At 46.1% G+C, this 14,456-nt stretch overlaps 1 long non-coding RNA gene across 5 annotated transcripts in view; it reads left to right on the top strand.

Moving 5' to 3' along the window:
- Positions 1-6,113: 6,113 nt before the first annotated feature.
- LOC134509028 (uncharacterized) overlaps positions 6,114-14,456 on the top strand; it is a 102,603-nt gene continuing 94,260 nt past the window's right edge. For 3 of the 5 annotated variants that reach the window (XR_010069224.1, XR_010069222.1, XR_010069223.1), the window contains exon 1: positions 6,115-6,338. This is a non-coding gene — a long non-coding RNA (uncharacterized LOC134509028). Of the gene's footprint in view, positions 6,339-14,456 lie in introns of all 5 variants that reach the window. The other 2 variants (XR_010069221.1, XR_010069220.1) reach the window with 1 other exon arrangement.

The following is a 14,456-nucleotide window of genomic DNA, read 5'->3' as shown; positions in this document are numbered from 1 at the left end:
ATTAACTTACCCACTGCACAGAATTTTGAGTTGCTCCTATGCTATGAACAGAAATTTTGGTGGAAAACACAGTATGTGCTTAAAAGTTTGATTTACTCCCACAGCACCAGTGGACATTTTTTTTTCGTTAAGTTTTCCAGTCATGACATAAAAGGGGAAACACACATTCATCTGAATCATTCTCTATCTGATTTCTAAAAGACCAATGTGTTCCTTTTACTTCCCCTGTTTTTTCATTACCTTCTGAATAAGATCAGTGGAGATTAGTTGGGAAAAGATGTTGTATTACTAAAAAAATAGGGATTCATATTCCCTGTGCCTGGAGGCCAGTAACAAGTGGAGTACCACAGGTTTGTCACTTGCACCTGTCCTTTTTAACAGCTGTATCAATGACCTGGAGGAGGTAACATGCAGTCTCATCAAGTTTGCAGATAACACCAAACTGGAGGGACCAGTCAATACACCCAAGGGCAGGGCTGTCTTCCAGCGGGACCTAGACAGGCTGGAAGAATGGGATGATGGGAACCGTGTGAAATTCTGCCAGGACAAACACAAAATCCTGTCCTGGGGAGAAAGATGCTCATGCAGTGATAGCCGATAGCTGATAGTCAGACCAAGCTGAGGTCTGACTGTGTCGGGAGCAGTCCTGCTGAAAAGGACCTGTGGACTTGGCAGACAGCAAGGCACTCTGTGCCCCAGCAGCAGTGAGGGCCAATAACATCATGGGCTGCGTGAACAGCAGCACAGCCAGGTAATCAAGAGAAGTGGTTATCCCTCTTCACTTGGCAGTCATGCGATGCTGTCTTGCATCTTCATTTTCCCACTCCCTACAAGACAGACATTGCCAAACTGGAGTAAGCCCAGTGGAGGGCCACCAGGATGCTCGAGGGCTGGAGCATCAGCCTAGCAAGGGGAGGCTGAGGGATGGGGATGCTTCAGCCTGGAGAAGGAATGGCTTTAGGGGCATCTTAGAGCAGGTTTCCCTTTGCTACAAGCAGGTCATTGAGAAGAAAGAGCCAGGCCCTCCACAGCAGTGCACAGTGGCAGGAGGAGAGACGATGAGCATAAATTGAAATGAGGATTTCAGACTGGAGAAGAAAAAAATGTTTTTACCTGTGAGGACAGTGCGGAGGTGGAGCAGGTTGCCCAAGATGTTGTGTTGTGCAGTTTCTATCCCTGGAATTTTTTCAAACCCAGCTGGATAAAGCCCTGAGTAACAAGGTTTGACCTCTTCACTGACCCTGCATTGAGCAGGAGGTTGGACTAGGCATGTCCTGAGGTCCCTTCCAAGCTGAATTTTTCTGCAACTCTATGATTGTGTTAAATGAAAAGCAAAGAAAATAGATAAAAACATAGATTTAAACTGCAGTTAAGAATGTGGAATATGAACGTCTTGATTTAATCTCAGTCTCCTGCAGTTTTTCATGCAGCTTTGAAAAGTAAAAACTGCTTTTGTAGTTTAACTACAAGTAGTTCCTCACTCAAAAGAAACACATTCATACTCAAACTGCAAACAATGCAGAGTTTTGAACTACTCAGACTACACCTCAGAGTCCCAGGCCTCGTGTAAAAGCTCAGCAGGTAGAACAGTATCAATTAAGAGTACATTTCGCAATACTGTATTGGCAAAATGCCCAGCAACAAAAAAGTCACTTTATTTCTTTCCAGTATATAATTTACCAGCCAAAGAAACCCTTTTTTTCTAGCATGGACCCTGCATGTGGATCCCAATATACTGATATAGAAATGCGTATATTAACATAGATTTTGCTGATTATAGGAAACTATTGCCTGCTGAACCACACAACCAGAGTTTGACTGGTGTAACTCCACCTATGGCAGATCTTACCAATATAGCTACTTTTATGCTGTACAAGCACAGACTTAAGCCAGTGCTTACGCTACGCTTTCACAGCTAGTCTTGCAGAAATTACTGCCAATCATAATATAGTGTGCACTAGCTGTAGCCACTTTAAAGTGAAGGAACCTCTTTCAGATGAAGAACTATTATAGAATCATAGAATCATAGAATTGCTGAGGTTGGAAGGGACCTTTAAGATCATCGAGTCCAACCTTTAGCCTACCCTGACAAGAGCCACTTCTAAACCATGTCCCTCAGTGCCCCATCTACCCTTTTTTTAAACACCTCCAGAGATGGTGAATCCACCACCTCCCTGGGCAGCCTATTCCAATGTTTAATAACCCTTTCAGTGAAAAAATATTTTGTAATATCCAATCTAAACCTCCCCTGACGTAACTTGAACCCGTTTCCCCTCGTCCTATCACTTGTCACCAGGGAGAAGAGGTCAGCCCCCATCTCTCTACAACCTCCTTTCAGGTAGTTGTAGAGGGTGATAAGGTCTCCCCTCAGCCTCCTCTTCTCCAGCCTAAACAACCCCAGCTCCCTCAGTCGTTCTTCATAAGGTTTGTCCTCCAGGCCCCTCACCAGCTTTGTAGCCCTTCTCTGGACACGCTCCAACACCTCAATGTCCCTCTTGTAGCGAGGGGCCCAAAACTGAACGCAGTACTCGAGGTGGGGCCTCACCAGTGCCGAGTACAGGGGGATGATCACTTCCCTAGTCCAGCTCACCACACTATTCCTGATACAGGCTAGGATGCTGTTGGCCTTCTTGGCCACCTGGGCACACTGCTGGCTCATATTCAGCCGGCTGTCCACCAACACCCCCAGGTCCTTTTCTGTCGAGCTGCTTTCAAGCCATTCTGCCCCAATCCTGTAGCGCTGCATGGGGTTGTTCTGTCCCAAGTGCAGGACCCGGCATTTGGCCTTGTTGAACCTCATGCCATTGGTCTCAGCCCATCGGTCCAGCCTGTCCAGATCCCTCTGCAGAGCCAACCTACCCTCAAGCAGATCAACACGCCCGCCCAGCTTAGTGTCATCTGCGAACTTACTGAGGGTGCATTCAATTATGAAATTATGAACTGAGCTGTTGGAATCCTGTTTGACATCCTGCTGATAAACACAGTGTTAGACGCTAACATCAATATAGAGCAAAAACAGACTCAGCCATCACCTCATCTTCTGCACCTGGTTCCAGAACATCACGCTCAGAAAGGAGAGGACTTTCAATACGCTGTTTGGAACGGACTGAGGTGGCAACTGCGCATGCAGAGGAAAGAGTACTTACATTAGCTGGTGTTGGTGTTATTGGATATTAAGTCAGAACAAATGGTCAGAATTCAGGTATCTTTATTGAGTGTATTCAAGCCAGACTTGCTTTTCCAGGCTTTTTAAGGGGATTGGAGGGAATCTGGAAGAGTGATAATACAGCATAAATGAAAAGGTGAAGTACATAGGTATACATGAAATGATACATAGTTTGAAAGGTAGATGTTTCCTAACAGATGTATAAAGAACATAATCAATACGTATATTGTTGCTGAGCTACATTTAAGATTCATGCTCTGTAAGACACCAAACTCAAATATTCCGAAGCTAATTTCTGTTCATGATTAAAATACTAGCACAGACTAGCAGCACAGTATAACAATATCACAATATCCCCCCAAATCCTCCAGTGAAACTGAGTGTACTAGTCATTAAGATAGATTTTTTTTAATTTTTTTTTTTTTTAACAAGAGGGAAGCCAAGATATGCCTGACCATTTATTATGTTATTTACCTGTATTGGAGCAATGAAGAAAATTCAAAATTATCGTACAGACATGTAACACACACCCTCGTGCTTTTGAAGCTCCAGGACTAGTTGTAGACAGTGTGGAAACACACCCTCACAAGATACCTGATTGAAAATTACTTTGGCTGCTTTTGCCTAAATCTGGTCTTGCTGGCAGTGAACTGTGCTTGACATTAATCCCTGTGAAACTAAACCACCTGCCATGTGAAGAAGTAAAAAATGTTATATAGTATACAGAAAGTCCAGGGAGATATAAATGCAGAATAGATAATAAACCTACTGATTTATTATTACTGTACATATAATGAGAGAGCAGTATTTTCTCTGATTTATCTATATAGTATTTTAGATGTTCAACACTCACTGCTACTTGACCAATACAAACCAGTTTGTAATAATCTCAGATCTTGCTGTGTTACAAGGAGTGTTACAATATAAACAACTCTGGAAGTGGAATGCGAGTCTTCCCCTCCTAACACAGTGCTCCAATCACAAAACTACAGAGTCAGGATAAGGTCTGTGGTTGCAATTTCTAACCCAATGAGTTACTAATCATGCTCTGCCATATCTTCAGTAGCGGGAGGTAAGAATGAAAGGCCTGAAGAACAACTGCTAGTCTGGCAGCACAGGCATCTCCCAGGAGATGTGGATATGAATCCTTACGCAGTGGTAAGAACTGAAACTTAATGTCCTTTGCATGTATATTAATGGAAAGGTTATGGAATTGCCTGACACTGTTGAAAGAATGTAGAGTTTTGTTTCCGTGATTTTTTTAATGAAGAAAAGGCAAGAGATAGTCCTAGTGTTGGAATAAGAAAGACGTACCTGTGTGCCCTTAGTTTAAAACCTTAGTGATGCTTCCGCCAGATAGCTATTGACATGTCAGATTTCAATTCACTTAAGCCGATCGACTATTGATGAGGTCACATCTCACAGCCCATCTTGCCCCAGCTACATGTTTTTACTCCCCCCCCCGCCCCATTGTGCCTGGCACTCACGGGAGTGGGCAGAGAGCCAGCCTGCAGTGACAGCCTGGCTGAGGGCTAATCACTCGCTGTTTGCAGGTCAGTCTTTGAGGCTCACTGGCTCCCTGAGGCCCAGCGGCACCCAGCTGCACAGCTCCTGGTGCAGGAACAAGGGAAGGGCAGCACCAGCCTGAGCAACGAGAGGTGCTGCACTGTCCCCGGCCACTGTAACCCAACATCTTCCATATGGTGGCACCAGCATTTGTGTCCATCAAACGACAGCAGGGAGCTCGGGTGAGCTACAGTTCTCTCCTGCTCCGGGTTAATTTCGGAGGGGGCTTTGCTTAACAAATGATTGTGAAACTCTTGCAACACTGGCTTGTGTGGCTCTTGTCCCACCGCTGTTGAACGAGGAAGCCACATGCTGAGCCAGCGTGGCGGGGGCGGGGGGGGGGGGCGGGAGGGGGGGGGAGGCGGTGGTGCTGCAAGGGTCTTCTAGATCAGTATGTCACTGCTGAAGTCACCTTTGTACATGTGCGGCTATTTCCATCTGATGCCTACATAAAGCAAACTGACGGCACTAGGCTCATTTTGACTGCCTTCTTCCCTAAGGTGTTTCTCAAAAGATAAATCTTTATGATTGTAAGAAAAGTCCAAGCAGTCGTTCTCCCTTTCACTGCAGCTCATGTCTCCACTCACATTACTTCGCTCTTCAGTGCTCCAGTGAAGGTGCCCATCATTGCACCTTCAGAACCCCTCCATTTCCACCCGTCAGCCAGGCGTGTGGCGGGCGGACACCCCCTTCTCCCTAAAACCGGATTCACCCCCTCCCTGAAAACAAACCCGGGCACCTGCCCTGCCCTTACCGGCACTCGCCGCGGCCCCCAGCGGGGGCTGCCGCCCACCACTAGCCACGGAGGCGGGGATGCTCCGGCGGCCGCTCCAGGGGAGCGGGACAACTCCTGGGCGCAGCCCCCCGCAGGGAGCCGGCGTGTCGCGGGTGGGGACGGCTGTCGTCGTCCCCCCGCGAGCAGGGTGATGCGCTGCAGTACCCGCCGCCTTCCCCTAGACGGAGCCCCGCGGCGCAGTCAAAGTGACAGGCGGCGGCGGCGGGGGCCGCGGGGCGGCCGGGCAGCCACGCCGCCATCCCGGGGACGCCGCGGGGCGGCCGGGCAGCCAGCCGCCATCCCGAGGAGGCGACGAGCCGCCCCCGCCCCGCCCCGCCGGACATGTTTCTCCGGCGCGCCGCCGGTCCCGCTCCCTGACCCCCGCCCGCGGCGGGCGGCGGCCATGGGAGGACGAGGAGGAGGAGGAAGAAAAAGAGGAGGAAGAGGGGCGAAGCGAAGTGAGTGCTGCCGCCGCTGCCGGCGGAGGGAGCGGGGTAGGGGGGCGGGGCGGGGCGGGGCGGGGCGGGACAGGACGGCGGAGCGCGTCCCACCGCCCCCCCGCCCCGGCCTGACCCGCCCGCCCCGTCCCGCCCCGCGGGAGGGGTGCGGGCTCAGCCCCCCGCCCGGCCGCCCTCCCTCGCCGTCCGTCGGTCGTTGCCGCCTCAGAAGTTGGGGGCCGGCCCCGGGGCGGAGGCAGCGCGATGCCCGGCGGTGCCGCCGCCGCGGCGGCCGCTCGCTGAGGCGCTCCCATGGTGCCGGCGCCCGCCGCGGCTTGGGGGGGCCGCGCCCGCCGCCGCCGCCCAAAGTTGGGGGAAGTTTCCGAGCGAGTCGGTGAGTACCGGGCGGCGGCCCCGCGCCTCGCCCCGCCGGCCGCCTCCTCGCCCCGCAGCCCCGGCGGCGGCGGAGCCGGGCCGTGGCCGTGGCACTGAGCCGCGGGTGGGCGGCTGGCGGGGGGGCGACAAGTGCTGTGATCCCGTGTGCTGCCGGTGATGAAGGCGGGATGGCGGGGGGTTGGGGGTGAGCACGGCCTCGGAGGTCTGGAGAAACAGCGTTCTGCGGAGAAACCTTCGTTCCTGCGTGGACTCGGGGTGAAAAAGCAGAGGGAGAGCGGCGAGTGCTCTGCCTCAGCCTCCCCTGCTGTGGTGGCCCTAATCGGAGGGTCGCTTCTCTGTGCTTTGTTCCATTTTATACCATTTCCTCCTCCACTTTTCTTCTTTTTTTTAAAAAAAAAAAAAAAAAAAAAAAAAAACAAACCAACAAAACCCCACAACTTTTCATGCCACTTAAAATTGATTGCATTTCTTGATGTGCGGTCTGCTGTAAATATTGCACGGGGAAAAAACCTGAAGAGGCTATTTTTAAAAACAAAGACTGCAAACACCCTGAGCAGAAATACACAAAACAGAGGGTGTTATTGCAGAGGAATAACCAGTGTTTTCTCGCAGCAGCGTCTTCAGTGATATTTGTTGCAGGCTCTCGGGGGCTAATTCTAGAGATCAAGTGTGTGGATGCGCATTAGTTACTTATCTTTTCAGTAGTGTCTGTCTCGTCCAGAATGTAGTGTATTATTAACTTATTGTATTTATACACAGCTTCTCTTTCCTCCTCCTGTAGCAGCTACAGAAGACCCACACCTGGTCATCTTTCTATTTGTGGTTAAATCATAAATAAGAACAAAGCAATTAAAAAAAACAGCATACCACTTGAGTTGGATCTCATTTTTAAAATGCTTTAAGCAATTGTTTACAGATAGGAAAAAATGAAGTTATTTATCGGGTAAAGAGGTGCTTAACTTGTATCTGAAAGACTCTTAGCTGTAGCATAGACTTAGTTGCTCATTTTCATCAGTGGTGAAAATGTAGTTGGGAATAGAATCAATATAAGGAGATTTGGTAAGGTTTATTTAAATACCAGCATTTATAAATATTGAGATTAGAGTAGATTGCAGTTGAGATGTTTTGTGGCTCTAAGCGATAAATATAAGTATTACTGAAAGTTATTCAGACAGCTTGAAATGTTTAAATAGGAATGTGGTGTCTTTCATCTCCACTACATCTCAGTCTTGCGTTACTAGAATTACCACTTACTGTGTTAATTCAAGACGTTAACATGTTTAATAGTTACAAAGGATTGACAAACAAGACAGCTTGCAGTGCTTTTGAGGAGTAATTTCTAAAATTGCCCATAAACAGTAGTGGTAATTCCATTAAATATATGAAAATAACTTCTGGAACTTACTCTAATGTACAGAGAAGTCATAGATACCCCTCAAATGCTTTGGAGTCAAATTCTTCGCGTATGGTCAGGTATTATTTTCATTACCATGGGCTGTTTCGTCATCTCCTGGTGCTGATGTATCTGCACAGTGCATGCAGCACTGTGCAAATATATAAACTTGGGGGGCCTGTATCCACTTTTATAGAGGAGTTATTTTCTGTAGCACCGCTCCCAGAGAGCATTTGGGTGCCTGCGCCACGCTGGGTTTGTTGGGGGGGGTGTACGGAGCTCGATTCTGACCATTTTTACTAACTGAAGTAGCATGGGCTACTTTACGTGACCTTTTGTGATAGTTTCCAGTAGGGAAAGCTCAAATAAATCTTTGATGGCAATTCCTCTATTTCTGGGTTGGTACCTTTCTTTTCCATGATCTGGGCGCTGAGGACGTATAATATATATTGGTCCTTTCAGGATATAGCTTTCGCTCACAGGGTCTCTTTCCCTTAACTATATGTACATTTCTGTTAATGTGTATGTAAACTAGAGATAGGTCTTGCTTCTATCAAATGAAGCTTATTTTTGCTGCAGAAATTGTTTTTTTTACCAAAGCTTGTGTTTATCTTGCACTACTAATGGGAGTACTGAGCTGAATAAATATAACATTGTGTATCTTATTTGAAATACCAGATTTCCATGGGCAAAATAGAAGCTATGAATAATTGTCATTGAGAAAGCAATGTAGGCAGAGATGCTTTGATTTTTATTTTTTTGGTCTGATTTTTTAAAAGAATATGTTTTATCAGACACAACAACGCTTGCATTCAGTCCAGTTGAAGCTCTTGCAAGCTTAAGGTAGGTGTCAGGACATTTTCAAAGCCTTGCAAATAAGTATAAATGATAGGATTAACAAGAAGAGGGGATATAATTGGTGGGGAAAGGAAGGGCAGGGATACCAGCAGTGCAATAATGAGTCTACTCAGTTCACATGGGAGTCCCTTAACGATGGGTTCACTAGAGGGTCGGGTTCCTTTTAACTAAAAGGATCTTCCTTATTTTTTCACCAAGTATTTATCTGATGAAAAGACGAATCTTTGGCCCAGCAGAGCTGGGACGGTAGTTCTGGGAAGAGGGCAGTATGAGGAAAGCAGGCAGAGAGGCGGCGGGACTGCCGCTACCGTTGTGGCGAAGGCGAAAGGCTGACGCAACGAGATACCAGCTTGGCAGGAACAGATTTATGTCAGGACTTGAAGGAACACTTTGTGCTCAAATTGTTTATCACAAGGGAGATCTTTCTTTATTGTATATGAATCCCAATTTAAGTTCTTTGTATGAGGTGGGTGTTTGTTTACATATCATTTTAATTCGTGAGGGATGTAACAAGCATCCTCTTACCAAAGAGCTGGTTCTCAGTGTATGACAGTTTCTCCCAGTAAGTTGTAAAGGCTGTTTCCTGACAGAGATGGATGTTGTCCGTATCACATTTACTGCAGATTATGAAATGAAAATACATTTGAGTGTGGTATTTCGTTGACCTTTAGAAAGCAGGTATTCTATTGGAAAGAAAGTCATCACCAGAAACTTTATTTTCTTATTAATAAGTTAATATAAACTTCAGAAATGCTTTACGGTAGCAGGGTGGTTTGCAATAGGATGAGACTTAATGTCTTAAATAAACAAGGTAACCTTCCTTACTGTTTGGTGAGCATTTCAGAGGTACAGTGTTGTGACAATGTAAAGGACAATTACAACTATTTTTACTGAAGGAATAACTGCTGGGAACTGCCCTTGTCCATTCCGCTGCTTCAAGCAGCGATGGTCACTGGTGCATGAGATAGGTGTATTAAGTGTGTGCATGCATGTGCACAGGCACTTGGTTCACAGTAACCTGTCAGATGTGAGGTTGTCCCACTTCATCTGTTACCCATGTAGTCAGCAGCTGAAGAATCATAGCAATAATCAAGCATTTATGAACTTCAAAACTCCATCTGTTGTATTATTCATACTTACCATGCTAATCACATTTATGTTCTCTTTTGACTTCCCAAAAAATCCACTGACCATGATGTCGACATCTGTATCTTCTAAATCATACTCAGTTTTATAACTTTGAGTTATTAAGATACTCCTATTTGTAGCGATACAGTCTGCAACAAAATCTTTTGTCCTACTGTGTGTCCAAACTAGTGGTTGTGTTTTGTGGAAGGGAGCCGCTGTGTGGGATCATGGTCATATGGGGGTAGGTCACACAGAGCTGCATGGAGGGTGCTGGAGATGTGGTGGAGCCAGCAAAGTCTGCGTGGGGAACGCTGACGGGAGGATAGGGACCTCTGCTATATTTAGCAGAAAACTTTAACCTCTCTGCTTTGAGAGAGTAAACGCAGCATCCGTTCTTCTGGTGTGGAAGGAGTTAGGCTTTCCTGTGTCTCCTTTTCTGTATCCATTTAGAGAGAGACAGCATGAGGGTATCACGGTGCTAGACCTGCTGGGCCTGTGCATCCAGGACAGGTGACTACCTGGGGTGGGTGCATAATGTGGGAAATTGAGCTCAGAATGTGTGAAGAAAAGATGCTTCACCAGCTTTACATTCATTAAGGCAGAAGATTTCTGTCTCCTATCACTTAATAAGCTTACTGCTCATAATCCTAGAGCAAAGATGCTGTTTGAAGACATAAATATGAATGATCAGTAGCATTTGAGTACCATTTAAATACTGGACAATAACAGGGATTGAGATGATTTAACATTTAGAAATTTAAAAGCTGTTTAAATACTGTCATAAATCCGTTGCAGTCTTAAAACTCCATTTATAAGTAGTCAAAGTAATATTTCAGATGCTCTACAGAGTAATTTTGTGTAGTACAGGTTTGTCAGCAGCTAACAGACAACAGCTCTGAGGGGTAGTTGGAAAGAGGTAGGTCATTAATAACAACCATCATGTTGCATCATTAAAGCACTTAAATTGAGTTTGAAGTTTTACTGCCTCAGGAGAAAATGAGATTTGTAAAACTTGGCCCTTCAGTAGGATAAAAATCAAATCCTGACCTATTATCAGGAGCTGTTCCAGCGCCGTGCTCACTGGCTACTCGCTTGCACCCCAGGCTATCGTGGCATTGCAGTCCTGGGCAGCCCGATATAGTCAGTCCTCTGGCTTTTGCAGTGGTGCTGGTTCAGGTCTGGCCAGCCTAGAATTTGGAGGGAACAGAAGTATTTTTGCTTCTCCTTTTCCAGGTAGGAACACGCAGTGGCTGTTTCTAGCCTCGAAAATCTGCTGCACCTATGAAATGCTGGGTTTGTTCAAATCCCAGTGGGCTGGCTCCATATTCCAATAGGTGTCTAGGATGCATTGATGGTACCCTATAGCTAGAAACTTGTGTTAGGTCTGTGATCAGATGTCTGCGTGCCTGGCCAGCGTGCAACGGCTTTGGGTTTTAATCAGTACGTGGCTCACCTCTGTAACCTCATTGATGTAGTCAGACAACTCCTTTTGTGCGTGCTGGAGTTTGAGGATCGGGTAGCAATAGTCTGACTGTGAAAGGGAGCCTGTAGGCCAGGAGAAGGACTGAAAGAACCAAAAAATTTTATTTCAGCTGTCTCTGTTAAATGAGTATGCATGTCAGTTTTTGCTTCACTTCACAAACTTCATGCCTTATTCCCAGCTGCTCTCAAATGTTTAGCTAGCAGCCCGATTTCTGCTGTATTTTGCGTTTTTACTTTCTTTGCCTGCTTTTTTCACACATGCACGGAATTTATGTCAGTTTTACCTTGAGAATGAATTGGTGCAGTGTGCTCTCCTTTACTGAGTGACTGCAAATATTTTTTGAACTTGGTACCAAATGCTTATTAAATTGTGTTTTCTCAAGAACCATGTTATGAACCTCCTTTGTCATTATTTTGAGTGATGTCTTGTATGCTGTTTTCATCCAAAAAAAGCTTGAACTCTTTGGTGTTTTGACTAGTGGCTTTATGCAATGCTGTAAAAAATGAGGGGGGGGGAGAAAAAGCAGGATTCCTTCTAGGAGGTGGTTCTTGTCCCTTCCTGTGCGTGAATTGAAGAGGACTGATTGTGATTACATTTGGGACCAAGTTTTATCTGTTCTGCCTAGAGTAAGGAAGGCCTGGGATGAGGATCGAGAGAAGAGGTATTAGAAGCAATGAGTTGCTGTATCTTTGGCTTCGATTACTTTTTATGGCTGAGTGTAGTAAGGTATGTCCAGGGAACGCTATGGAACTTTTACTTACAAAGAAACCCCCAAGAAAACCATCGCTTTTGTCATGACTGTGACAGTTTGAGTTTGGGCACAGAGCAGCTCTAACAACTAAGTCAGACGTTGAGTAAATGGGGCAGAATTCCAGGGCGGTTGGGACTCTGTGAGCCCATCTGCACTTCACAGCATGTGCAGATGAAGCCCAGTGAGCCGTCCTTACGCTGGGGCTTTGGTCTTCCAGGTTGAGCCCTGGCTTTTGTAGGGCATACACTAGGGCCGTGCTCGCCATAGTGAGCTGAGCCACCAGAAAGAGTGGTTTGTAGCCTGCAGTGGGAAATCCTGCTCTTTTTTTTTCTCAAATCTGCTTGTAGTTTTTGGCTCATCCACACACGTAACTGCTAAAACTTCTCAGACTTGACTTGTGCATGTTCCAAACAGTGCCAGCCTGCTGGTCCAGTCCGTGTGGATGAACTGTTCTTACCCGTGGCCACAACGTTATGAGGATCGAGAGAAGAGGTATTAGAAGCAATGAGTTGCTGTATCTTTGGCTTTGATTACTTTTTATGGCTGAGTGTAGTAAGGTATGTCCAGGGAACGCTATGGAACTTATAAAGAAACCCCCAAGAAAACCATCGCTTTTGTCATGACTGTGACAGTTTGAGTTTGGGCACAGAGCAGCTCTAACAACTAAGTCAGATGTTGTTAGTCCAATAGGATCAGACAGGGGGTGTGAGATGGCACTTTAGGCTCTTTAGCTATGATTTCTGACCTTTGGAGAGCAGCGGTGACTCTCTGGGTGTGCACATGCTGGGTGGTGGTACAAGCACTGCACGGGAGAGACGCCTGTTACGTGATACGGTCGCTGCTGCCCTCCTGTACACTGGCCAGATCCGCTGGTGCAGGACAGCGTGTTCAGCATGGAGGGACTGCGGCCTGGGACAGGGAGAAACGGCCCCTCCACCTCCCTGTGGGCAAGGCTATTTTTGTGGGACCGTGTGATGAGCTCTGGTATCTTCCAGCAGTAAGGTGCATTTAATAAGGGTGGCCATATCAGTTCAGAAGCCATTTCAGAAGAAGCAGTCACTGCTGTAAAGCAGCCTGTGCCTCATTGCTGCTGGTTCTGAGTTTAGTATTTTACTTGAATAGCTAATTTCCTTGGAATAATAGGTGGCTTTGAGAGAATGAATTTCTTTGGTTGTACTGAGTCCAGACGTGCTTTTTTCAGTGGCATGTAATTTGTCTGCCACAAGGCACACACAAGTGTGTTAACTACAGGGGATGCAGCTTGATCGCTCTTAAGGCTTTGGCTGACCACAGGGATGCCCACGGAGACGCTGAGGAAGGATCGCATTCACCTGTTTGAGCAACGTGAGGGGCCTGCCTAACTTGCGCTGCAGCAAGGAGGAGAGCAAGGATACTTGCATGAAGATGCTTTACACATCACTGATTTTTCAGGCTTACTGTGTATAACTGCGTAGAACCCGTATCGGATGTACAAATTACAAAACATTGTGCCCTGGTATCTTTCATCCAGATTGTGGCATAGATGAATGCATTTAATGCCATGATGGAAAAAGTAATGCTGTTTGCTGTTGCGCCAATGCATTTGTTGTAGCCTCTTTTATTGCTTTTTCCCAATTATAAAAAAGTTACTGTTTTATTGAAGTAACCAAAAGTATTGTGAAAATTCTTGCAGGTCCCTTTTCCTCTCCCATTATACTACTGCGGCAGAGCGCTCTCTCTGTAAGAGCCCAAGAGAGCTTTATGGATCCCGTGGGAATAAAAAGTCCACCCATTATAAAGAACATAGGATTTAGGAAGAGAGACTCCTCCTGACTAATTGTTCACATTGACATTGAACAATACGACAGAATTCTTCATGCAGAAGCTTCTGTGGTCACAGTCATACAAAGTTATGCAGGGTCATAGTTTCATGTGCTGAGGTATGAATTGCAGATATAATTCATTTTTTAAGAATTTTGGCATATCGTTTGAATGCTATCTGAAGCCTAAGGAACCCGAGAGTCAGGTTAACCACAGGAGATCTCCGAGTAGAAGAGGGAAGAGGTTTTCCACAGTGAGCGAACATGTTCTACAGGTGTTTCAGTTTGCTAAATCATGCACAAAAAGAGAGGAGGTTTTATGGTGTGAGGGATCAAGAGCCAGGGAGTGAATACAGATTGTGGATAACTTCTGAGACAAAAGGGAATGTGCGTAAGTAGAAAGACAGGACACGAAAGCCTGGGAAACTGTTGGATGATATTGGAAAGACTGAAGTTATAGACTCTGAACTGTTTGGTTCCACTGTCGTAAGGGGAAAACTGAACATTATGTGACCAGTAATCAAAAGGACAAGTTTAAGACTAAGTGTAATGATTTGTTTAAGGATGTTTGAGATGGCTGGACTAAAACATGGAAAAAAATCCCAAACTCTCAGGATGATTTTGAAATTCAAATGTAACCTGAATTGCACCCAGAGTTATATTTTCATGCTGATTTTCTTAAAGATTTTATCTTTCTATTGACA

The sequence above is a fragment of the Chroicocephalus ridibundus genome, chromosome Z (genome assembly GCF_963924245.1).
Source record: "Chroicocephalus ridibundus chromosome Z, bChrRid1.1, whole genome shotgun sequence".
In the NCBI taxonomy this organism is placed as follows: Eukaryota; Metazoa; Chordata; class Aves; order Charadriiformes; family Laridae; genus Chroicocephalus; species Chroicocephalus ridibundus.
This window is presented reverse-complemented; position numbering and strand designations above follow the sequence as displayed.